At 53.0% G+C, this 26,280-nt stretch overlaps 3 non-coding genes and 1 pseudogene across 3 annotated transcripts; 1 reads left to right on the forward strand and 3 right to left on the reverse strand.

Annotated features, from left to right (window-relative positions):
- Positions 1 to 15,684: 15,684 nt before the first annotated feature.
- On the reverse strand, positions 15,685 to 15,800 carry LOC115640004. The gene has a single exon (XR_003997790.1). It is a non-coding gene; the product is annotated as a U5 spliceosomal RNA (small nuclear RNA).
- Positions 15,801 to 18,943: 3,143 nt separating this feature from the next.
- On the forward strand, positions 18,944 to 19,107 carry LOC115640002. Its single transcript, XR_003997789.1, has one exon. It is a non-coding gene; the product is annotated as a U1 spliceosomal RNA (small nuclear RNA).
- Positions 19,108 to 23,981: 4,874 nt separating this feature from the next.
- On the reverse strand, positions 23,982 to 24,161 carry LOC115640003 (annotated as a pseudogene).
- Positions 24,162 to 25,300: 1,139 nt separating this feature from the next.
- On the reverse strand, positions 25,301 to 25,416 carry LOC115640005. Its single transcript, XR_003997791.1, has one exon. It is a non-coding gene; the product is annotated as a U5 spliceosomal RNA (small nuclear RNA).
- Positions 25,417 to 26,280: the final 864 nt, after the last annotated feature.

Here is a 26,280-nt window from a genome sequence, read left to right on the forward strand (position 1 = left end):
CTCACTCTGACCCACAGCCCCCTAGGCTCCCTCCAGCTCTACCAGTGCCCTTCACTCCCAATCTGCAGCCCCCTGTTCTCTACTCTGAGCTCCACAGTCAGCGCACTGCCTGTGCCCCTCACTCCTGACCCACAGCCCTTGCTGTCCCAGTCCTGCCCTCCAGACTCACAGCTCTGCTGGTGCCCCTCACTCCCAACCCACAGCCCCCTGGTCCTCCTTCATCTCTACAGGTGCCCCTCACTCCCGACCCGCAGACCCTGCTATCCCAGACCTAACCTCCAGATTCACAGCTCTGCTGGTGACCCTCACTCCCAACCCACAGCCCCCTGGGCTTGCCCCATCTCTAGCAGTGCCCCACACTTCCAACCAGCAGCCCCCTGGTCCTCCTCCATCTCTACTGGTGCCCTTCACTTCCGACCCACAGCCCACTGGACTCCCTTCAGCTCTACTGGTGCCTCTTACTCCCGACTCGCAGCCCCCTGGCCTCCCTGCTGAGCTCTCCAGTCCCTGAGCTGCCAGTGCCCCTCACTCTCTACCTGCAGTCCCTGGTATCCCAGTCCTAACCTCCAGACTCACAGCTCTAGTGGTGCCCCTCACTCCCGACCCGCAGCTCCCTGGGCTTCCCCCAGCTCTACCGGTGCCCCTCACTTCCGAACCCCAGTCCTCTGGGCTTGCCCCAGCTCTGATTGTGCCCCTCACTCCCGACCCGCAGACCCTGCTATCCCAGACCTAACCTCCAGACTCAGAGCTCTGCTGCTGCCCATCACTCCCAATCCGCAGCCCCCTGGGATTCCCACAGCTCTAGCGGTGCCCCTCACTCACAATCCGCAGCACCCTGGGCTTCCCCCAGCTATGCTGGCACCCTTCACTCCTGACTCGCCGTTCCTGGGTTCCCTCCAGTTTTACTAGTGTCCCTCACTCCCGAGCCACAGCTCCCTGAGCTCCCCGCTGAGCTCCCCAGTCACTGCACTGCCTGTGCCCCTCACTCCCGACCTGCAGCCCCTGATATCCCAGTCCTGACCTCCAGACTCACAGGTCTGCCGGTGCCCCTCACTCCCAACACACAGCCCCTGCTGTCCTAGTCCTGACTTCCAGACTCACAGGTCTGCTGGTGCCCATCACTCCCGACCCGCACCCCCTGGGCTTCCCCCTGTTCTACTGGTGCCCCTTTATGATGGAGTATGAAATGTCTGTGTGGGGGATGGGAGAGCGGGGGGTGACTTTAGGTGAGGGACAGGCCCTGAGCCTGTAACCTGAGCGATGCGGGGGGGACGGGAGTTCAACACCTTGGCCCGAGAAGATGGACAAAGGCAGAGAGCTGACTAGAGAGGGTTTAGGCAGTTTCAGTTTTCTGGCTGGGTGGTTGGAATTCAGGGAATCCCAAGCTGGGGACAAAACACTCTGAACCCCCAGAAGGACCAGATTGAGGGGTCCTGGTCGTGCCTACAAGCTCTGCTGTCACCTGTGTTCCTGTTGTCCAATAAACCTTCTGTGTTACTGGCTGGCTGAGAGTCACTGTGAGTCCCAGGAAGAGGGGTGCAGGGCCGGACGCCCCCACACTCCGTGACAACTGGTGGCAGCAGCGGGATATACTGCACCCCACCCCGTGGATGACGCTTCCTGCAGTAAGTGACTGGGGAGCAGTAAAACTAAGGGACGATTGTAGGGGTGATTAAGCCCTGGGAGTGTGTGCCCAGAGAGAAGGACTTTTGCAGTAACAGGGTCCCCCGGGGGATTGCAGTGAGCGGTCCCAGGGGTGGAGGAGTCTGAGGATCAACCCTGGCAGATGGGTGGTGACCTCAAGAAGGGCTGGTGCACTAGGGGTCCCCCTGGAAACCGTGGGGAGCAGTGAGCACCCCGTCCTGGGAATAGCCAGCAGGAAGATGTATGCCAAGCGGCTTAAGTGCGACCTGGTTGGGCTGTGCAAGCAGAGGGGGCTGTGCAGAGGGAGGCTCACAGAAGACCAGCTGATTGCCCGGCTGGAGGAGGGTGATCACTTTAATGAACTGATCACTGTCTCTGAGGGAAGCAGCCTGATAGATGCAGCGCAGACACCAGTGTCTGTCCCCACTGGGAGTGGTCAGCTGGCGGCTGAGGGCTTCCCGAGACCCCCCCTTCCTATGCCTAGGGGAAGGGTCAGGAGGAGCCCAGCGAATACCAAGGGCACCGTGACACCCCCGGCCAGCAGGGGATCGTCCCGACTACACTCGGCATCCGTGGAGCAGAAGCGGCTGGAATAGGAGAGAGAGCTAAAACTGAGAGAGCTGGAGGATCGTGAGTGACAGAGTGAACATGAAGAGAGACAAAGACAGCGAGAACAGGAGGAAAAAGCGAGAAAGAGCGAATATGAAGAATAACAGCGTCAGTATGAGCTAGAACTGGCTCGGCTGAGGAGCAGCGGGGCCCCCAACTGCAAGGAGTGAGGGGGGCCCGGACTGCGCGGAGCTTTGGTAGGTGCATTCTGGCTCAGCGTAAGGAGGGGGAGGACATGGATGACTTCCTGGTTGCCTTTGAGAGGGCCTGCGAGCTGCACCAGGTAGATCCTGCGGACAGGCTCCAGGTTCTCACTCCCTTACAGGACCCCAAGGCCGTGGCATTGTACCGCCAATTGGGAGATGCTGAGAAAGGGAACTACGAACTATTCAAACTGGCCCTGCTGCGTGAGTTCGGGCTGACTCCTGAGATGTACCGAGAGAGTTTCCGGGGTCAGTATAAAACCCCTGAGATCTCATATCTGCTACTAGCCGTCCACATGGAGAAATAAGCCAGCAAGTGGGCCAGTGGGGCCAAAATGAAGGGGGACCTGGTTAAACTGCTGGGACTGGAGCAACTGTATGAGCAATGCCCATCCGACCTGAGGCTGTGGTTGAGGGACCAAAAACCAGAGGACCCGCGACATACAGGGCGGCTGGCCGATGAGTTTGTGAAGATCTGGTCGGGAGGTGGCAGGGAGGAGTCCCAAAGGAACAGGCCCACAGCGATGCAGAGAGAATCTCATCCTGGGACCTCCCAAAGAGGTAATAGGGAGAATCCCGTCCCAAGGAGAACGCCCAGGGACACGGCTCAGAAAGGCTGCGGCCTCAGAACAAGCCAGCTAGAGAGAGAGCATGTCTCCATCCCTGTCTCAGCTGCTGAGTTCCAGGCTGAGTTGCAGAAAAATCCCTCATTCTGGTGGTAGATTTCACCACTCAATACCTCGAGGCAGTGGCCTTGTCCTCTATCGAAGCAGACACTGTGGCAGATGCGCTGCTGACCATTTTCAGCTGGGTGGGGTTCCCCAATGAAGTCTTAACAGACCAGGGGTCCAACTTCATGTCGACCCTGCTCCTGTGCTTGTGGGAGAAATGTGGAGTCCAGCACAGCCGGGCCTCAGCGTATCACCCCCAGTCCAACGGGCTGGTGGAAAGATTCAACGAGACAATAAAGATGATGCTAAAAACATTTATGAACCAGCATCCGCAGGACTGGGACAAGTACTTATATCACCTGCTGTTTGCGTATAGGGAGGTACCCCAGGAATCTACTGGGTTTTCGCCTTTCGAACTGTTATATGGAAGGCGGGTAAGGGGGCCCCTGGACCTGATGAGAGAAGAATGGGAGGGGAAGGCCACTAACGATGGGGAGTCAGTGGTGGAGTATGTCCTGACCTTCCAGGAAAGACTGGCCGAGCTCATGGGCCTGGCCAGGGAGAATATGGCCCGAGCCCAGAGGAAGCAGAATGTCTGATATGACCTCACGGTGCGGGCCTGCGCCTTCGCCACCAGGGATCAGGTGATGGTTCTCATCCCCATGAGAAAGAACAAACTCCAGGACCCCGGGAAGGGCCCTTCAAGGTTGTTAAGCAACTAAATGAGGTAAACTATGTGGTGGAGCTGTTGAACTGGGTGCACCACCGCCGGGTGTACCATGTGCATATGATGAAGCCATATTATGACAGGGGGAATGTAGTGGTGGCTGTGTGTGGACATTGGGAGGAGCAGGGAGATGATGCTTTAGTGGATCTATTTCCTGGGACAAAAGCTGGTTCCCCGCTGGAGGCAATTCTCCTCTCTGATCAGCTGACCCCGGCCCAGCACGCTGAGATCAGAGGGGTGCTGCATCTCTATACCGACAGCTGTTTTCCAACCAGCCTGGATGCACTAATTTGACTGTCCACTCGGTTGAGACCAGGTCACATCCTCCTATAAGATACTTCCCTTTTCGGGTCACCAGGAAAACAGCCCAGGACCTAGAAAGAGAGGTCAGGGACATGCTGGCTTTGGGGGTGATCCAGCCGTCTTCCAGGCCTTGGGCCTCTCCAGTGGTGCTGGTCCCCAAAAGGGATGGGTCGATCCAGTTCTGTGTGGACTATCGAAAGCTCAATGCCATCACCGTATCTGATGCCTACCCCATGCCCAGGCCTGATGAGCTCCTAGAGAAGCTGGGAGGTGCTCGGTACCTCACCTCTGAGGATCTTACAAAGGGCTACTGGCAAGTGCCACTGGACGCAGATGCCAGGCTGAAATCGGCCTTTATCACCCCCCGGGGGCTCTACGAATTTCTGACCCTGCCTTTCAGCCTCAAGGGAGCACCAGCCACCTTCCAGCGCCTGGTGGATCAACTACTGAAGGGGATGGAGAGTTTTGCCGTGACGTATATTGACGACATCTGCGTCTTTAGCCGGAACTGAGAGGACCATGTGTCCCAGGTTAAACAAGTGCTGGACCAACTGGTGGAGGCTGGGTTAACCGTAAAGGCTGAGAAGTGCAAGGTGGGGATGGCTGAAGTATCTTATCTGGGCCATCGGGTGGGGAGTGGCTGCCTAAAGCCGGAACCAGCCAAGGTGGAGGTGATTAGAGACTGGCCAGCTCCCCAAACCAAAAAGCAGGTCCAGGACTTTATTGGAATGGTGGGGTACTATCGAAGGTTCATGCCACACTTTTGCCCCATAGCTGCCCCCATCACTGAGCTGTGCAAGAAGGGGAAGCCAGACAAGCTGGTCTGGACTGAGCAGTGCCAGCAGGCTCTCTGGACGCTGAAGACGGCTCTAGTTAGCGACCAATTTCTGGCAAACCCAGATTTCGACAAGCCCTTTATGGTGTTCACTGACGCCTCAGACATGGGACTGGGGGTGGTGTTAATGCAGGAGGATGAAAAGGGGGAGAGACACCCCATCGTGTACCTGAGCAAGAAGTTGCTACCCCAGGAGCAGAATTACGCGGCCATCGAGAAGAAATGCCTGGCCATGGTGTGGACCCTTAAGAAACTGCAGCCATATCTCTTTGGGCGACACTTCACCGTGTACACCGACCACTCTCCCCTGACCTGGCTGCACCAGATGAAAGGAGCCAACGCCAAGCTCCTGAGGTGGAGCCTGCTCCTGCAGGACTATGACATGGACGTGGTCCACATGAAGGGAATTGCCAACTGATAGCGGATGCGATGTCCCGGAGAGGGGGGCCCTGAACTTCCCCAGGTCACTGGTCAGAGTTACCCCGCTCAGTTCAGTTTCGAAGGGGAGAGAGATTTGATGTAGTAGGGACTGTCTGTGTGGGGGATGGGAGAGCTGGGGAGGACGTTAGGTGAGGAACAGGATTTTGAAGCCTGTAACTTGAGCCAGATACGGGGTGTTGTGGAAAATCGACCACACCATTGAATTTAGATCAGACAGCCCAAGGCTCTTTTATTGATAACAAGTGTGCACACAGGGAGAACCAGCGGTTCCCTACGCAGAGGGACAGCTGCTCTGCATATTACAAATTTTACTAAGCTTTTTAAAGCTTAAAACCGCAAAGCGTCACTCAGCAATATATTTAATACATCCTTATTTGGCACTTACATTGCTAACTCCACAAACCATAGCAACACACAATTGATAATTTCCTTATATGGATTGTCTATTGCAAAGCCAACAGCATTCTGTCACAACCATCCTGTTATTGTAGTTTGGCAGTCACGTGGGCCTAAAAGTTCCGTGACCCTCACTTGCGGTTACCTTAGGCAAGCAGTTTATTGCTACAATATAAACACAAAGCTGCAATGGCTCCCCTAGGGCCCTCTCCTCGTCCCCAGCTAGTACTTTTCCAGACAGTGTATCTGTGTAAACAAGTTTTAGGGAAGTTAGGGTTAGTACAGCCAAGGGCTTGGCCTGTAAAATCTTGATAACTGAAAAGTCCTGTTCTCGAGGGGAATAACAGAAAAGCCCCTGTTGTGGAGGGGATTTTATTTTCCCTATCAGGGGGGAGGGTGTCAGCACCTTTGACCGGGAAGCTGGACAAAGGAATCGGCAGGCTGGAGGAAGGGCAGTTCAGTTTCTGTTTTGGGCTGGGTGGTTGGAATTCAGGGTATCCCAGGTTGGGATCCAAGCACCCTGAACACCCAGAACTAGATGGACGGGTCCTGGTTGTGCCTCCAAGCTCTGCTGTAGCCTGCATTCCTGTGTCCGTGACAGGCACGGCACTAGGTCGCTGCAAAGCTCTGTGAGCGGACTGGGGAGCAGACGATTCAGAGGGGATGGAGAGCTGCTTTCCCTCCCCACCTCTGTGAGGGGACTGGGTAGAGGCCGTTCCAGCGGGGGCAGGGTGTTGTGTTCCCTACCCGGCACTGAGAAGGGACTGGGTAGTGGCCGTTCCAGCGGGGGAGGAGCACTGCCTCCCCTCCCCGGCTCTGCAAGGGGACTACGGAGCAGCCGTTGCAGCGGATGCGGGGGGCAGATTTTCCTCCCCGGCTCTGCAAGGGGACTAGGGAGGGGCCGTTACAGAGGGGGAGGCGCGTCGCCTTCCCTCCCTGGATCTGCAAGGGGACTGGGGAGCCACTGTTCCATTGGCGGTGGGGCTCTGCCTTCCCTCCCCAGCTCTGCGAGGGGAACAGGGAGCCATTTCTGCGGGGGCAGGGTGCTGGTTCCTCCCCAGCTCTGCGAGGGGAACAGGGAGCGGCCATTCCAGCGGGGGCTAGGGGCTGGGTTTCCTCCTCAGCTCTTCGTGGGGACTGGAGAGCAGCTGTTCCTGTGGGGGACAGGGCACTGGTTTCCCTCCCCAGCTCTGCGACGGGACTGGAAAGCGATCGTTCCAGCGAGGGCAGGGCAGTGACTTCTCCTGCCAGTTCTGTCAGGGGAGTAAGGAGTGGTCACTCCTGTGGGGCTGGGGCTCTAGGTTTCCTCCCCAGCTCTGCGTGGGGACTGGGAAGCGGCCGTACCTGCGGGGGCGGGGAACTGGTTTCCCTCCCCAGCTCTGCCAGGGGACAAGGGAGGGGCCATTCCAGCGAGGGCGGGGCACTGGATTCGCTGTCCAGCTCTGCCATGGGACCGGGGAGTGGCCGTTCTTCCGGGGGTGGGGCTCTGCCTTCCCTCCCCAGCTCTGCCAGGGAACTGGGGAGCTGCTGTTCCAGCAGGAGTGGGGGAGCAGTGGGTTCCCTCCCCAGCTCTACCATGGGACTACGGAACAGCCATTCCTCCGGGGGTGGTGCGCTGCCTTCCCTCCCTAGCTCTGCGAGGGGACTGGGCAGCGGCTGTTCCTCCGGGGGCGGGGCGCTGGGTTCCCTCCCCAGCTCTGCGAGGAGACTGGAGAGCTGCCGGTCCAGTGGGGGTGGGGCACTGGCTTCCTCCGCAGCTCTGAGAGGGGCCTCCAGAGTGGCGGTTCCAGCGGGGGGGGCCGCAGGCTTCCCTCCTGTCATAAACAGATATTTAAGGGTTAATGTCTCTTTTACCGGTAAAGGGTTAAGAAGCTCAGTGAACCTGGCTGACACCTGACCAGAGGACCAATCGGGGGACAAGATACTTTCAAATCTCGGTAGAGGAAAGTCTTTGTTGTGCTGTTTGTTTCATTCTTTATTCGCTCTTGGGGCTAAGAGGGACCAGACGTGCAACCAGGTTTTCTCCAATCTTTCTGAATCAGTCTTTCATGTTTCAAAATAGTAAGTATAGCCAGGAAACGTGGATCAATCTTATGTTTGTTTTCTTAACTTGTAAGTGTGTCTTGCTGGAAGGATTTTTACCGCTGTTTGCTGTAACTTTGAATCTCAGGCTAAGCGAGGCGGGGAGATCCCTCTAGGCTATATAAATCTGAATACCCTGTAAAACATTTTCCATCCTGATTTTACAGAGATAATTTTTACCTTTTCTTTCTTTAATTAAAAGCTTTCTATTTTAAGAACCTGATTGATTTTTTCCTTGTTTTAAGACCCAAGGGGATTGGGTCTGAACGCACCAGAGATTGGTGGGGGGTAAAGGACGGGGGGGAGGTTAATTCCTCTTTGTTTTAAGATCCAAGGAGTTTGGATCAGTGTAGCCTCTCAGGGTAGGGAGGGAAAAGTCTGGAGGGGGGGAAGAGGGGAGGGAAGGCTAATTTCTCCTTGTTTTCAGATCCAAGGGGGTTGAGTCTTGGATTCCCGAGGGAAGGCTTTGGGGGAACAGGAAGTGTGCCAAACACTATATTTTTGGCTGGTGGCACCGTACCAAATTTAAGCTGGTAATAAAGATTAAAAGTGATCATGCAGGTCCCCACTTTTTGGATTTTAAATTTCAAAGTGGGGAAAAAACCTTGATACCCCCCCAGAATGGACCTTGCCTGGGCGGACTCGCTGTGGGAAGCACACGGAGGGTCAGAGGATGCTGAATGCTCCAAGGAGAGACCCAGGAGGTGAAGACGTGTGGGCTTCTGGCCCTAAAAACTTCTGCTCCAAGGGAGAGGAGGCTCCTCAAAGTCCTGACTGGTTTTGTGGGGCACAGTACCAGAGCATCGCCCATGGTCTCCATGACAACTGGTGGCAGAGGTGAGATGTACTGCACCCCGTGAATGGCGCTGCTTGCAGTAAGTGACTGGGGAGCAGTAAAACAAAGGAGGGATAATGAGAAGCAGGCGTGCTGAAGGCTCAGAGAGGGACGGTTTCAGGGAGCAGTTAACCTCTGGGAGTGTGTGACCAGCAAGAAGGACTGTTGGAGTAACAGGGTCCCCCTGAGGACTGCAGCCAGCAGTCTCAGGGGCGGAGGAGCTTGCCGCTCTGCCCTGGGAGAGAGGATTTTTGCAGTAGCAGGGTTCCCCTGGGGATGGCAGGAGCAGTCCCAGGGGCGGAGGAGTCTGCAGCTCGACCCTGGCAAAGAGGGGGTGACCACGAGAAGGGGCTGGCACACCAGGGGTTCTTCCTGGAAACCATGGGGGAGCCAAGAGCACACAGGCCTGTGAGTCCAGAGCCACTTGGGAAGGGTGAGGTGATGGCCTATCACCATATCCTTGAGAAGAACATTGTGATCCTATGCACAAAGAGGGTTACGCACGGGGAAGTTCACCAAGGCACAGTTAATCGTGGTGGGAAGAGAAGGACACGTCTGAGGAGCAGATTCCTGACCCAGATGGGGCTACAAAAGTAGCTGGGAGCAGTTAGAGAAGCAACCAGACATCCCCGAGAGTCTGGTCTCCAAACAGATGATGGTTTTCACGATCGGGTTCCCCATCAGGGGATCGAAGACATATGGGATGGGAGCAGAGCCTGAGAGTGCGAGAGGATTGTGAGAGCAAGAGCCTGAGGAAAAGCTGCAGGAGAAGCAGCACCAGCATGGACTGGGGATGGTTGAGCAGACAGACATAGGGGGCTGCCCAAGGGTCAGTGGGGAAACACGCATGGGGTGGCAAGACCCTGGGACAGAGAGAACTGTGGTGGTGCAGCCGCAGATGCTCAGGGGCTGTGGGACCTGGGTGAAAGTCCCCAGGGTGAAGCCCCCCATCCTGCATATGGCCTGGGTCCCTGTGCAGCCCCGAGAGGGGTCTGGCTGGCTGGTTGTTGGGGTTCTCCAGGATATTGGCTGGGAGGCCCTGTTGGGAGGTGACTGTGTCTCTTTGGGACAGGATCCAGGCCCTGCTCCTGTAACGGCCGAGGTTTTGAATTCAAATCCAGGGAACCAATTGGGTAAGACGGAAATGGTCAGTGAAAATGCAAATGACGTGGCTGGCACGGGGGAAGGGCTGCTGGGCTCAGGATACCTGCCTACCTGTAACCAGCCCCTGGGGCTGAGTGGGAGGGAGAGATGCTCCGTGCCCCCCTGCACACCGGAGAGGGGGCTCACGCTGGCTCTGAGGCTGTGACCAAAGCAAGGAGCTCACTGCCTGCCCCCACTCTAACCGCCACTGCCCGCTCCCCTCCCAGAGCTGGGGAGGGAAGGCAACGCCCCAACCCCGCTCGAACTGCTACTCCCCAGGCACCCTCCAGAGCTGGGGAGGGAAGCCAGCGCCCCGCCCCCACTCGAACCGCCACTCCCCATGCTCCTCTCAGAGCTGGGGAGGGAAGCCAGTGCCCCACCCTTACTGGAACCGCCACTCCACAGGCCTCTCCCACAGCTGGGGAGGGAAGGCAACGACCCAACTCCGCTCCAACTGCTACTTCCCAGGCACCTCCCAGAGCTGGGGAGGGAAGCCAGCGACCCGCCCCCGCAGGAAGGGCCGCTCCCCAGTGGTCTCGCAGAGCTAGGGAGAGAAGGCAGCGCCCTAATCCTGCAGGAAGGGCTGCTCCCCAGGCCCCTGGCAGAGCTGGGGATGGAAACCAGCGCCCCGCCCCCGCAGGAAGGGCTGCTCCCCAGTGGTCTCGCAGAGCTAGGGAAAGAAGGCAGCACCCTAATCCCGCAGGAAGGGCCGCTCTCCAGTGGTCTCGCAAAGCTAGGGAGAGAAGGCAGGCCCTAATCCCGCAGGAAGGGCCGCGCCCCAGTGGTCTCGCAGAGCTAGGGAGAGAAGGCAGCACCCTAATCCCGCAGGAAGGGCTGCTCCCCAGTGGTCTCGCAGAGCTAGGGAGAGAAGGCAGCGCCCTAATCCCACAGGAACAGGAGCTGCTAACAGGGAGTTTTGCAAGGGAGTTCTCCAGGTGAAGGAGGAGCACATACAGCATCTGTGGGGTAAGTGACTGTCTGCAGTGTTTGGGTTTGTGTGTGTGTTTGGGGGTTACTTGCTGAGTGCTGAGCTTGTGTTTGTCAGTCTGTTTGGTTTGTTTGTTTGAAGGACCGTGTGCTGTAGCTGGCAGTTGGAGGTGGAGCTACTAGGAAGGTTTGAAAGCTAGAAGCCTCTGGTAATTGGCTGAACCTTAACCAGTGGGCGGGGCATTCACTCAGGCCAGGGCTTTATAAAGCTGCGCACAAGCGACCAGCGAGCTTAGTGAACAGGAGCTGCTAACAGGGAGTTTTGCAAGGGAGTTTGGAAGGGGAGTAGGAAGGGGGGGGTACCTTGTCAGTCTCATCTGTGACCCATTGGTCCCCTGAACCCATAACCTGAGCCACATTGAAAACCTTTCTGTTTACAGCAGAGAGGAGTGGATAGGGAGCTGTAGACAGGAATTTGAGAGCATTTGACAGAGGGAGGCTTACAATGGTGAGGAGGACCCGCAACACCTGTGCCAGCACTGCTTCTGTCTCCTCCACCTGCGCCTGTAGCCAGACAGAGCACCAAAGCATGGATGCTTTTACCCAGATTCTGGTGTGGGCTTGCAAAGACTGTAATTTGCAATTTCCACTTACTGATATCCAGGCTGGGGGTGGCATCCAATGTGAAAGGTGCCTACTGGTGGAATCTCTCAGGCAGCAGGTGGGAGAGCTACAGGAGGAGGTGGCCAGGCTGAGGAACATCTATGTCCATGAGCAATTCCTGGACAGTATCCATGTGGAGACAGCTGATGGTGCTATCCCAGTTGACAGGACTACTGACACTCCAGTGAAGGAGGAGATGCCTCAGGGTGTATCTGACACACCAGTGGAGGAGGAGGCTCAGGGTGGACACAGCCAGCTGGTTACTTCTAGCAGCAGGCAGTGCTCCACCGCTGCTGCGAACCCTCCTGTTGTGGTAAAAGATAACCATTATGCTCTTCTTGATACAGGAGAGAAGAAATCACCCCCAACAGTTAAGGGGGTGAAGCCTCGTACCCCTAAGGCTGGGAGGTCTGCTGCCACCACTGATAAGAAACGTAGGGTAGTGGTGGTTGGAGACTCTCTGCTGAGGGGGACGGAGACACCCATCTGTCGCCCTGACCGTTCATCCCGGGAGGTATGCTGCCTGCCAGGGGCCCGTATTCGAGATGTTACAGAGGCTTTGTCGAGGATTATCTGGCCTTCTGACTACTATCCCATGCTACTCATCCATGTGGGCACAAATGATACTGCGAGGTGTGACGCTGAGCAGATCAAGAGTGACTACAGGGCTCTGGGAGTACGGGTTAAGGAGTTTGGAGCGCAGGTGGTATTCTCTTCGATTCTTCCTGTTGAAGGTAGGGGCCCGGGCAGAAATAGATGCATCGTGGAGGTGAATGCCTGGCTGCGAAGATGGTGTCGCCAGGAGGGCTTTGGCTTCCTCGACCACGGGATGCTATTTGAGGAAGGACTGCTAGGAACAGATGGTGTTCACCTTTCGAAGCGGGGAAAGGCCTTATTTGCACACAGACTGGCTAACCTAGTAAGGAGGGCTTTAAACTAGGTTCGACGGGGACAGGTGAGCAAAGCCCACAGGTAAGTGGGGAACAAGACCTGGGAGATGGGTTGGAAACAGGAGGGAGCACGGGCTATAATGGCAGAGAGGAAGGAGGGTCAGGGCAAAGCTGGGAGGCAAGATCAAACCAGTATCTTAGATGCCTTTATACAAATGCAAGAAGTATGGGTAATAAGCAGGAAGAACTGGAAGTGCTAATAAATAAATACAACTATGACATTATTGGCATTACTGAAACTTGGTGGGATAATACACACGACTGGAATGTTGGTGTGGATGGGTATAGTTTGCTCAGGAAGGATAGACAGGGGAAAAAGGGAGGAGGTGTTGCCTTATATATTAAAAATGTACACACTTGGACTGAGGTGGAGATGGACATAGGAGACGGAAGGGTGGAGAGTCTCTGGGTTAGGCTAAAAGGGGTAAAAAACACAGGTGATGTCGTGCTGGGAGTCTACTACAGGCCACCTAATCAGGCGGAAGAGGTGGATGAGGCTTTTTTCAAACAACTAACAAAATCATCCAAAGGCCAAGATTTGGTGGTGATGGGGGACTTCAACTATCCAGATATATGTTGGGAAAATAACACCGCGGGGCACAGACTATCCAATAAGTTCCTGGACTGCATTGCAGACAACTTTTTATTTCAGAAAGTTGAAAAAGCTACTAGGGGGGAAGCTGTTCTAGACTTGATTTTAACCAATAGGGAGGAACTTGTTGAGAATTTAAAAGTAGAAGGAAGCTTGGGTGAAAGTGATCATGAAATCATAGAATTTGCAATTCTAAGGAAAGGTAGAAGGGAGTACAGCAGAATAGAGACAATGGATTTCAGGAAGGCGGATTTTGGTAAGCTCAGAGAGCTGATAGGCAAGGTCCCATGGGAATTAAGACTGAGGGGAAAAACAACTGAGGAAAGTTGGCAGTTTTTCAAAGGGACGCTCTTAAGGGCCCAAAAGCAAGTTATTCCGATGGTTAGGAAAGATAGAAAATGTGGCAAAAGACCACCTTGGCTTACCCTTGAGATCTTGCGTGACCTACAAAATAAAAAGGCGTCATATAAAAAATGGAAAATAGGTCAGATCACGAAGGATGAATATAGGCAAATAACACAGGAATGCAGAGGCAAGATTAGAAAAGCAAAGGCACAAAATGAACTCAAACTAGCTATGGGAATAAAGGGAAACAAGAAGACTTTTTATCAATACATTAGAAGCAAGAGGAAGACTAAGGACAGGGTAGGCCCACTGCTCAATGAGGAGGGGGTAACAGTAACGGGAGACTTGGAAATGGCAGAGATGCTTAATGACTTCTTTGTTTCGGTCTTCACTGAGAAGTCTGAAGGAATGTCTAGTATAGTCAATGCTTACGGGAAGAGGGTAGGTTTAGAAGAGAAAATAAGGAAAGAGCAAGTAAAAAATCACTTAGAAAAGATAGATGCCTGCAAGTCACCAGGGCCTGATGAAATGCATCCTAGAATACTCAAGGAGTTAATAGAGGAGGTATCTGAGCCTCTAGCTATTATCTTTGGGAAATCATGGGAGACGGGGGAGATTCCAGAAGACTGGAAGGGGGCAAATATAGTGCCCATCTATAAAAAGGGAAATAAAAACAACCCAGGAAACTACAGACCAGTTAGTTTAACTTCTGTGCCAGGGAAGATAATGGAGCAGGTAATCAAAGAAATCATCTGCAAACACTTGGAAGGTGGTAAGGTGATAGGGAATAGCCAGCATGGATTTGTAAAGAACAAATCATGTCAAACTAATCTGATAGCGTTCTTTGATAGGATAACGAGCCTTGTGGATAAGGGAGAAGCGGTGGATGTGATATACCTAGACTTTAGTAAGGCATTTGATACAGTCTCGCATGATATTCCTATAGATAAGCTAGGAAAGTACAATTTAGATGGGGCTATTATAAGGTGGGTGCATAACTGGCTGGATAATCATACTCAGAGAGTAGTTGTTAATGGCTCCCAATCCTGCTGGAAAGGTATAACAGGTGGGGTTCCGCAGGGGTCTGTTTTGGGACCGGTTCTGTTCAATATCTTCATCAACGATTTAGATGTTGGCATAGAAAGTACGCTTATTAAGTTTGCGGACGATACCAAACTGGGAGGGATTGCAACTGCTCTGGGGACAGGGTCAAAATTCAAAATGATCTGGACAAATTGGAGAAATGGTCTGAGGTAAACAGGATGAAGTTCAATAAAGATAAATGCAAAGTGCTCCACTTAGGAAGGAACAATCAGTTTCACACATACAGAATGGGAAGAGACTGTCTAGGAAGGAGTATGGCAGATAGAGATCTAGGGGTCATAGTGGACCACAAGCTTAATATGAGTCAACAGTGTGACACTGTTGCAAAAAAAGCAAACGTGATTCTGGGATGCATTAACAGGTGTGTTGTAAACAAGACACGAGAATCATTCTTCCGCTTTACTCTGCGCTGGTTAGGCCTCAACTGGAGTATTGTGTCCAGTTCTGGGCACCGCATTTCAAGAAAGATGTGGAGAAATTGGAGAGGGTCCAGAGAAGAGCAACAAGAATGATTAAAGGTCTTGAGAACATGACCTATGAAGGAAGGCTGAAGGAATTGGGTTTGTTTAGTTTGGAAAAGAGAAGACTGAGAGGGGACCTGATAGCAGTTTTCAGGTATCTAAAAGGGTGTCATCAGGAGGAGGGAGAAAACTTGTTCACCTTGGCCTCCAATGATAGAACAAGAAGCAATGGACTTAAACTGCAGCAAGGGAGATTTAGGTTGGACATTAGGAAAAAGTTCCTAACTGTCAGGGTAGTTAAACACTGGAATAGATTGCCTAGGGAAGTTGTGGAATCTCCATCGCTGGAGATATTTAAGAGTAGGTTAGATAAATGTCTATCAGGGATGGTCTAGACAGTATTTGGTCCTGCCATGAGGGCAGGGGACTGGACTCGATGACCTCTCGAGGTCCCTTCCAGTCCTAGAGTCTATGAGTCTATGAGTCTAACAACGCATTTATTTGCTGCTCTTCAACCGTGATAACCAAAAACTTCCAAAACCAAAGAGCCAGCGGAATACCCATCACAAAAGAGTCCCCTGCTAGAGAGGAAGCCATCTCATTAACACGATGAGCTCAAAATAAAATAAAATAAAATAATGGAACAGTAATTCCCAAACAGTCATTTTCAGAGCTCTGAGTTGTTTATAGGAAAGCTCGAGCTACTGACACCAGTTCAGGTAGCCCCCTTCTGTTCTTTTCACAACAGGGAACAGCCTCACCAAAGCAAAGCCTCCAAAAATTGGGTACAAACTCATAAATGTTCCTCTCCACGGAAATCTTTAGTAAAAGGCGAAAGATTTATACGAACTGAAGAGAAAGCAGAGTACATGGAAGACAGGGCAGAGGCGCTGCCGGGGCAACCGCGTATGCTACCACAAGTCAGGGTGAGTACTCTCACAGCCCGCTAAACTGCAGAGCTTTTAGAGGAAATGGAATTGAACCGATTGACAGCCCGAGTTGGATCATCGGAACCGGGGACACAGGGAGCAAAACCAGCCCCTTGACCAGGGACTCGCTTCGCTGCGCGCAATGCTCTGTGAGTATGCAAATAAGATGCTCCGGCCGTCTCCGGCGCTCAAAGGAGTCTTTTCTCCGGGCTGCCTCTGCTCCTTCCCCAGCTGGGCGGAGATTGGGATGCGGCGAGGGTGGGGAAGCTGCTCTCCTGAGACAGTCCCGCTGATGCCCAGGCGCATGGAGGACGGAGCCCGGACGAGAAGCCAGAGGGCACTTGGCCCACAGCTAAAATCCGGAGCAAAAGCACACGCTTTGCCAAGGAACAGGAGCCGGGATCTCGGACATGAGATTCTATCTGCCGGCCGGGGTGTGACCCCGCGTTGTACCTGCTGCTTGGTCTGCCTCTGCTGCAAAGTAGCTCGCCTCAGATCCTTGGGGTTTGCTGAGCTGCAGCTCACCTTGATGCACGGGAACAGCTTAAAAATCATGGACTCTCAGGGTTGGAAGGGACCTCAGGAGGTCATCTAGTCCAACCCGATCCCCAACTAAATCATCCCAGCCAGGGCTTTGTCAAGCCTGACCTTGAAAACCTCTAAGGAAGGAGATTCCACCACCTCCATTGGAATAGGGAACCCATTCCAATGCTTCACCACCCTCCTCGTGAAAAAGGCTTTTCCTAATATCCAACTTCCACCTTCCCCACCACAACTTGGGACCATTGCTCCTTGTTCTGTCATCTGGCACCACTGAGAACAGTCTAGATCCATCCTCTTTGGAACCCCCTTTCAGGTAGTTGGAAGCAGCGATCAATCCCCCCTCAGTCTTCTCTTCTGCAGACTAAACAATCCCAGTTCCCTCAGCCTCTCCTCATAAGTCATGTCTTCCAGCCCCCGCCCACCCACCCCCAATCATTTTTCTTGCCCTAGGCTGGACTCTTTTCAGTTTTTCCACATCCTTCTTGTAGTGTGGGGCCCAAAACTGGACACGGTACTCCAGATGAGGCCTCACCAATGTCGAATAGAAGGGAACGATCACGTCTCTCGATCTGCTGGCAATGCCCCTACGTATACAGTCCAAAATGCCGTTAGCCTTCTTGGCAACAAGGGCATACCGTCGACTCATAGGCAGCTTCTCCTCCACTGTAACCCTTGGGTCCTTTTCTGCAGAACTGCTGCCTAGCCATTCGGTCCCTCGTCTGGAGCAGCGCGTGGGATTCTTCCGTCCTAAGTGTAGGACTGGGCACTTGTCCTTGTTGAACCTCATCAGGTGTCTTTTGGCCCAATCCTCTAATTTGTCTAGGTACCTCTGTATCCTACCCCTACCCTCCAGCGTATCGACCGCTCCTCCCAGTTTAGTGTCATCTGCAAACTTGCTGAGAGGGCAGTCCACGCCATCCTCCAGAACATTAATGAAGATATTGAACACAATCGGCCCCAGGACCGACCTCTGGGGCACGCCGCTTGATATCGGCTGCCAATTAGACGTGGAGCCATCGATCACTACCCGTTGAACCCGACGACCTAGCCAGCTTTCTCTCCACCTTATAGTCCATTCATCCAGCCCATACTTCTTGAACTTGCCGACAAGAATGCTGTGGGAGATGATTGTATCAAAAGCTTTGATAAAGTCAAGGAATAACACCTCCATTGCTTTCCCCTCATCCCCAGACCCAGTTATCTCCTCACAGAAGGCAATTCGCTTAGTCAGGCGTGACTTGCCCTTGCTGAATCCATGCTGACTGCTGCTGATCACTTGCCTCTCCTCCGAGTGCTTCAGAATTGATTCCTCGAGGACCTGCTCTCCATGATTTTTCCAGGGACTGAGGTGAGGCTGATTGGCCTGTAGTTCCCCGCATCCTCCTTCTTTCTTCCCTTTTTTAACGATGGGCACTACATTAGCCTTTTTCCAGTCATCCGGGACCTCCCCCGATCACCATGAGTTTTCAAAGATAATAGCCAATGGCCCTGCAATTACACCCGCCAACTCCTTTAGCACCCTGGGATGCAGCGCATCCAGCCCCACGGATTCGTGCTCCTCCAGCTTTTCTAAATAGTCTCAAACCACTTCTTTCTCCACAGGGGGCTGGTCACCTCCTCTCCATGCTGTGCTGCCCAGTGCAGCAGTCTGGGAGCAGATTTTGTTCCTGAAGACGGGGGCGGGGCGGGGGAAAGCATTGAGTACCTTAGCTTTTTCCACATCCTCTGTCACTTGGTTGCCTCTCTCATTCAGTAAGGGGCCCACAGGTTCCTTGACTTTCTTCTTGTTGCTAACATACCTGAAGAAACCCTTCTTCTTGTTACTCTTAACATCTCTTGCTAGCTGCAACTCCAAGCCTGAGTTGCCCTTCCTGATTTCGCTCCTGCCTGCCCGAGCAATAGTTTTATACTCATCCCTGGTCATTTGTCCAATCTTCCACTTCTTCGGACGGCGCTGCCTGCCAGTGCACTCAGCCTCACTTGGCAGGTAACAAAAGGGATGGAGTGCCCTTCCAGTTTCTGGAGAGTGGCTGACAACACCCGACCTTCTGCACTGAGGAGAAACTGAAGTGAGACAAGGCAGGGGAGGTCGTTCTTGTATTGGACCAACTTCCGGTGGGGAGAGAGAGCAGCAAAATGCAAGCTGCACTCTTTCCCCAGCAGCAGCTGGTCCATGTGGTCTCTCTGATAGCCTGGATGCCTGGGACGGGACCCGGCTACAACTCCAGGGCACGCAAGAGCCCTGGCCCGGGCAGGCAGGGGAAGGGGCCCGAGCGGAGGGGCGGAGCCGCGTGAGCGTGTATGCAGATCTGTGTGCGAGCAGAGCATTGTGGGAGCGGAGGCAGGCGGCCCGGCAGGGCCCGACTTTGGCCCCGGGAGCTCGGCGTGGAGAAGGGAGGGGCCTCGGGGACGGGGCAGGGCAACTGTCGGCAGTGGGGGCCGGTGTGGGCGAGGCCGGGGGGTCGGGGCGTGGCGGTCCGCCCCGTGTCTTAGAAGTCTGGGGAGAGCGAGGGCGGGCGGCAGCTGGGCAGTAGGACCTCATACTTACCTGGCAGGGGAGATACCATGATCACGAAGGTGGTTTTCCCAGGGTGAGGCTCATCCATTGCACTGCGGGTGTGTTGACCCCTGCGATTTCCCCAAATGGGGGAAACTCGACTGCATAATTTGTGGTAGTGGGGGACTGCGTTCGCGCTCTCCCCTGGCAATTGGTTGAAAAGACAGGAAAACGAGATGCCTTGGGGAGTGTTGCTCAGTGGCCTGCGGATGCTTGGTCCAGCGTGCAGCTGTGTGGTTGGTTTTGACAAAAGCGGTATTGCTCTCCTGTCTTTGTGACGGCTCTCTTCTGCAGGCCCTGTAGCTTTTGGCACCTTTGTCGTTGCCCCTGATGATGGGGCCAAGGGAGAAGAAGCAAAGCTCAGCTCTGAAACTTTACCTGTGGCTTGCAAAGCTTTGTGCTTTCTTGACCTTCTCTGGTCTGTTGCAGCTCATCTGCTCTCTAGTCTGCTTTTTGCGGAGGAGCTTGGACCAATGCCTTCTTTTGCTCTAAGGAGAGCTGCCCGCCCGCCCGCCTGCTCTGCTTCTTTCCCTGCTTGTAGCTTCTTGCCTGGCCCTCCTTCTTGGGCTCTTCCTCCTTTGACGGGAGGACGGCCTGTCCCAAAGGCCTGTCCCGCCCGGTCCCCTCGTCCAACAGGCAGCCTCGCCCCCTGCCCTGGGGCCGCTTTGGCTTTTGCTGTCTGTTCCTGTCTCTTGGTGGCCTCCCTGTCTGTGCTACGGAGACCAGGCTGTCACAACCCTGTGCTGGAGGAGGTCTTTCCATCGCTTTAGGCCCACCGCCTCCCCGAAAGCCCTTAGCTACGCTGGGGGTTAGGGCGGCGTGGCCGTGTCGTCCCAGGAGCGGGTTTCCCTTTTGCGCACCCCTGACGGACGGAGCTGTTTTGACTTAACTCTTTGGGACGCTCCAACCCTCGGGCCTGGTCTGCACGGGGAACGTAAATCGGCGCGGCTACGTCAGTCCGCGCCTTGGTCGGAAGAATTCTTCCGTCGACCTAGCTCCCGTCTTTCGGGGAGGTGGATGGCCTGCACCAACGAGGAAAGCCCTCTCCAGGACCCTTCTCCGAGAACAGTGCCCTTCCATTTGGGGAGATTATGCTGCTTCAAAAGAGAGAAATAGTTTAACTGGGTTTCTCTGTGAGAAGGTTGACTTTGTCTTGCTTCCCTCGTGGCTCCTTACAGCAGTTGTGTTCTGAAATCTTTAGGGTTTGACTTCATTTATGATGAAATCTTGCTGTAACTTTCTTCTAATTTTGAATGAGTAACTAGACCTGAGCTTTTTGGTGTGTTATCGGAGGATTGCTTAAAACCCTGGGATTCCACTTTCTGCTGCCTTTCCATTACATTTCCTCTGAAAGCCCACTCAAAGCCTCCACTTCCCACATAACTCTCTCAAACATGCAGTCATCAGGCATACAGAAGAGGCTTACGGTTTCACTCCGTACCAGTCCAGTTCCTTGCTGTTTCCTGTCTAACCACTGCACGCATATGGTATCCCCTCCCAACCCGGAGCTGCTTCCCGGCTTTTGCGATCAGGACAGGAAAACGAGAATGGAGAGGTAAGCTGTGCAGGGAACTCTTCCTCAGCTTGCCCTCCACTCCCCAAGGGCCTTTCGGGGTCTTCTACGGACTTCAGGGTTCATTTGATTTCCAAGGTTTGTGGTCTCATTAATTAGCCCTGTCTCCTAATGCAGGGATCCTACGTGTCAGACCAAAGATCGATGGCCCAAAAGAGCTAAGAAACAGAAATAAAGCTGAGCGCTAGGCGTTACGTTCAGATGAGCATCCAGAATCTGACTGTGCCCTGGCATGTTCAACGCTGCCGAAAAGAAGGAGCTCGTCAGGTCCCTCTGCTAGCACCCAAATCTGGTGTCTAGTCAGTCTGCTGGTGTGATGCAGTAGGGACTGTCTGTGTGGGGAGTGGGAGAGCAAGGGAGGACTTTAGGGGATGGACAATGCCAGGGCCTGTAACCTGAGCTAGGTAAGGGAGGGGAAAGGTCAACACCTTTGCCCCGGAAGGGGACAAAGGAAGGGGGTGGCAGGAGGGAAGCAGTTTGAGTTTGGGCTTGGGGCTGTGTGGGCGGAATTCAGGGTATCCTAGCTAGGATCCAAGCACCCTGAAAGCCCAGACGGACTCGATGGAGGGGTCCTGACTGTGCCTGCAAGCCCTGCTGTAACCTGTGTTCCTGTTGTCCAATAAACCTTCTGTTTTACTGGCTGGCTAAGAGTCACTGTGGGTCCCAGGAAGAAGGGTGCAGGGCCGGACTCCCCCACACTCCGTGACAGCTGGGAAATAAGGAAAAGGAAATGAATAAAGAAGTCAGGCAGTAACAAGGAAATGAAGAGGTTTGTCGAACGGGTTCTGTCTGATTTACCATCTTCCCAGCTCCCCGTCAAAGCTAAAGACCTAGCCCAGTATCCTGTCTTCTGACCGCGACCAATGCCAGGCGCCCCAGAGGGAATGACCAGAACGGGGAATCATCAAGTGCTCCATGCCCTGGCGCCCATACCCAGCTTCTGGCAAACAGGGGTTAGCTAGAAATACCGCTGGAGAAGCGTCATAGATGGAACTATCCTCCATGAAGGTATCTAGTGCTTTTTGGAACCCTGTAATAGTCTTGGCCTTCGCGACATCCTCTGGCAAAGAGTTCCACAGGTTGACTGTGTGGTGCGTGAAGAAATACTTCCTTCTGTTTGTTTTAAAGCTGCGGCCTATTAATTTTATTTGGCGACACTCCCCACCCCCAGTTCGTGCCTTATGAGAAGGAGTAAATAACTCTTCCTGATTTACTTTCTCCACACCGGTCACGGTTTTATAGACCTCCGTCGTATCCCCCTATAGTCGTCTCTTTTCCAAGATGAAAAGTCCCAATCTTATTAATCCCTTCTTAGACGGAAGCTGGTCCATATCCCCTCATCATCTTTGTTGTCCTTTTCGGAATCTTTCCCATTCCAATATATCTTTTTTGAGATTGGGGCGACCGCATCAGCGCGCAGTATTCAAGGTGTGGGAGTAGCATGGATTGATATTGAGGCGATATGACAGTTTCTGTCTTCTTACCTATCCCTTTCTTAATGATTCCCGAGACTCCGCTGCACACTGAGTGGATGTTTTCAGAGACCTATCCACAATGCCTCCCAGATCTCTTTCTCGCGTGGTAACAGCTAATTTAGACCCCGTCGTTTTATAGGGAGAGTTGGGATTCTGTTTTCCAGTGTGCATGACTTTGCACTTAAGAGCACCGCCGTTCATCTGCCATTCGCTTGTCCCGTCACCCAGTTTTGTGAGATCTCTTTGTGGCTCTTTGCAGTCTGCTTGGGACTTAACTATCCTGAGCAATTTTGTATCATCCGCAAATTTTGCCACCTCACTGTTTACCTCTTTCCCCGTATCATTTATGAGTAAGTTGAACAGTATTGCTCCCAGTACAGACACCTGGGGATAAGAGAGGGAAGATCCTCTTCTGACACTGGCAGACCAGGGGCCAGCTCATGCCAAGGCCCCTAGGCCTTACTGAAAAGTGACAAACGCATGGCTGGTAACTAGTCTTGCTCAGCTGTTTGTTAGTGCTGTTAAAAGAGGCATTAGCTTTATAGAAGTATGTTTAGAGTTTATGACAAGCTCGTGAGTTGCTGCATGCATTCTTCTCACCTATAATAGCCATAGCCCATGTTGTAAGGTGATCTATAAGCGTTGGCACTAAAGCTGTAAACCCCCTTGCCGCCACCCCGCCACCAGTCAGGAGCGAAGCATTACCAAGTGTGAAACGCTGCCTTACCAGAAGAAGCGTCATCTCCTTTCCAACAAGAGAAAGCCTCGACTGAGACATCAGACAAGCCGCTGTGGATCATCCGTGGACAAAAGACTCGGTTGATTGCTCCCCCTCACACACCCACGAGGAGGCAGAGACCTGCACAAACACTTGCCCCCATCAGCTTGAGCTCTGGGCGAATGGAATAAAAAACCCTGTCAGGAAGAAACTGTTGTCCCCACCCGCGATGCTGCTTGGACTTCAGGGAGACGGCACGCCTTCTAAGCATAAGCAAGGGCTCCCGGCTCTCGGGCTAGGGTTAGCCCTAAAGGACGTACAGAGTTTGCGTGTTACAGCAGCGTCTACTAAACCTGGGTGGCAAGATAGAGTCAGGGTGCCCAAGGGGGCTGTCTGTGACTAAATGGTAAGGCTGTTCTAGTGCCTGAGGAGATCACACTTGATACTTGGTGGGTGAGATCAAAGTGTGGAACACACAACCGTGAGGAACCCCACTGCATGCCAGCCCCAGGTGCCGGGGGCTCCTGCTCTCTGGGGCTCTGGCTGCACTAGAAAGGTAAATTTCTAGCTTGCCTGGTTCAGAAAACCGGAAGGGAAAGCTAGAGAACTCACATTACATTTTTGTTTTAAAAAATGAATCCTCATGATTTGTAAGCCACTGTCGTGATTTTGGGGATTTTCCAATAGTGAGGGTGGCAATAATGAGAAGTTAAGGATTATTATTTAGCATTTAGATTACAGTAGGTTCGGGGGGGGGGAATCAGGATTGGGGCCCCTGTGTGCCAGGTGCAGCACGACACCTAGGGCCTTGTCTCGATCTTACCAACCAAGATACAGAGAACGTAGGTCGGGTGGGGAGAAGTCTGTGTAAGTCATGCAGTTGTTGATATACACCTAATCTCAAATATTACCAATCCCCCACCCCAAGAAAAACAAAAACAAAAAAACAACCATCTCCCCAAGAGACCCAGAGTCTGGAAAGCATTTGTCCCTCATACTGTTGAAAAGGCTCACAGCAGAAAGAAGGAGTCCAGCTTCTTAAATAATTCTCTAGCAAGAGAAAGAAGAACCTCTCACATCTGCAGACTCACAAAACACTTCCAAGAAACCGTAACTGTATTGGTGTTTATCATAAAGAAACAAAAACGCTAAAGACACCAGATTTTGCTGCTATTGACAAAAGATCTGCTTGAAGAAACCATCACCACAGCTCAACTCTTTTCTGTTTTTCTCTAACCAGAAGGTTCTCCCCTAAAGGAGATACACCGTTCCTGGAAGCATTGCAATACCAGGTCCATGCATGGGGCAGACAAAGCAAGCTTCTTCTCTAACCCTCCTCCTTTCAAATAACCAAGCTAATCTACAGTCCTCACATCAAGGACCTACCTATCAGAGATTAAACTGATAAGAACAGATTTAAAAGTTTAGTAGAGAATGTTTAAATAAAAATGAGCTGCAGAGAAGCAAGGCTGACACTCTGCCACGCATGCACGCACGCACGCACACCCCTGCGCCCACCCATTTCTACCTCACCAGGACGAGCTCCCAGACACGCAACAAACACCGTAACTAGGGAACTCTACGTGAGACTCACTTCCCCGAAATGACTCCAGTGGAAGAATTCAAAGCAAGAACCCTTAACGCACAATTCTGTTCAAAGACAGACAAGTCTTGCAGACGCCTTCCTCTCGCTGGTTTCCCCTCTAGACTCCTAATTTCCATAAAGCCACCCACTGACCTGTGACTACCAATCTCTCACTGTTAACTCTTACAGCAAACCAGGGCAAAGAAAGCCTACGCAAGCGCTGTTCCGCAGCCCCGATGCTCTTTTCTGCTCCTTCCCACCGAACTATCTCAAACATACAGTCAATTGCATCAAAGCAATTCCTCGCTATTTGGGGCATTGGTGCCCCTTAGTCCCTCTGAGGTGATGGGCTGGTTCCTTCTGGCCTTAAACGCTAGGAATCTGACTCAAAGGGCCACAACCTTCCTCCTCTTCTGCTCCTATGAACTATCCCTCATCTGGGCAAAAGGTTTGAAAACACTGGTGTTTTCCCAACAGGAAAGGGATGGACAATTTCTCTTCTGTGGGGAGACGAGGGAAACCATGCAATCACCTTCTGCGGCGTAAGAACCCTCACGGACTAGATTAAGAGAGCAGCTCTTTAACTGACCTTCCAACAATGACAAACTAAAATCTGCAAGAGCAGCCTTTCCACTCAGGGGCCCAATAACAAGCTGTTGCCAATTACTAACGGCAGAGTTACAAATGACTCCAAACCATACACTCTTAGGACAAACCAAACCTTAACACGAACAACAACGCATTTATTTGCTGCTCTTCAACCGTGATAACCAAAAACTTCCAAAACCAAAGAGCCAGCGGAATACCCATCACAAAAGAGTCCCCTGCTAGAGAGGAAGCCATCTCACTAACACGATGAGCTCAAAATAAAATAACGGAACAGTAATTCCCAAACAGTCATTTTCAGAGCTCTGAGTTGTTTATAGGAAAGCTCGAGCTACTGACACCAGTTCAGGTAGCCCCCTTCTGTTCTTTTCACAACAGGGAACAGCCTCACCAAAGCAAAGCCTCCAAAAATTGGGTACAAACTCATAAATGTTCCTCTCCACGGAAATCTTTAGTAAAAGGCGAAAGATTTATACGAACTGAAGAGAAAGCAGAGTACATGGAAGACAGGGCAGAGGCGCTGCCGGGGCAACCGCGTATGCTACCACAAGTCAGGGTGAGTACTCTCACAGCCCGCTAAACTGCAGAGCTTTTAGAGGAAATGGAATTGAACCGATTGACAGCCCGAGTTGGATCATCGGAACCGGGGACACAGGGAGCAAAACCAGCCCCTTGACCAGGGACTCGCTTCGCTGCGCGCAATGCTCTGTGAGTATGCAAATAAGATGCTCCGGCCGTCTCCGGCGCTCAAAGGAGTCTTTTCTCCGGGCTGCCTCTGCTCCTTCCCCAGCTGGGCGGAGATTGGGATGCGGCGAGGGTGGGGAAGCTGCTCTCCTGAGACAGTCCCGCTGATGCCCAGGCGCATGGAGGACGGAGCCCGGACGAGAAGCCAGAGGGCACTTGGCCCACAGCTAAAATCCGGAGCAAAAGCACACGCTTTGCCAAGGAACAGGAGCCGGGATCTCGGACATGAGATTCTATCTGCCGGCCGGGGTGTGACCCCGCGTTGTACCTGCTGCTTGGTCTGCCTCTGCTGCAAAGTAGCTCGCCTCAGATCCTTGGGGTTTGCTGAGCTGCAGCTCACCTTGATGCACGGGAACAGCTTAAAAATCATGGACTCTCAGGGTTGGAAGGGACCTCAGGAGGTCATCTAGTCCAACCCGATCCCCAACTAAATCATCCCAGCCAGGGCTTTGTCAAGCCTGACCTTGAAAACCTCTAAGGAAGGAGATTCCACCACCTCCATTGGAATAGGGAACCCATTCCAATGCTTCACCATCCTCCTCGTGAAAAAGGCTTTTCCTAATATCCAACTTCCACCTTCCCCACCACAACTTGGGACCATTGCTCCTTGTTCTGTCAG

The sequence above is a fragment of the Gopherus evgoodei genome, unplaced genomic scaffold (assembly GCF_007399415.2).
Source record: "Gopherus evgoodei ecotype Sinaloan lineage unplaced genomic scaffold, rGopEvg1_v1.p scaffold_172_arrow_ctg1, whole genome shotgun sequence".
Lineage (NCBI taxonomy): Eukaryota > Metazoa > Chordata > Testudines > Testudinidae > Gopherus > Gopherus evgoodei.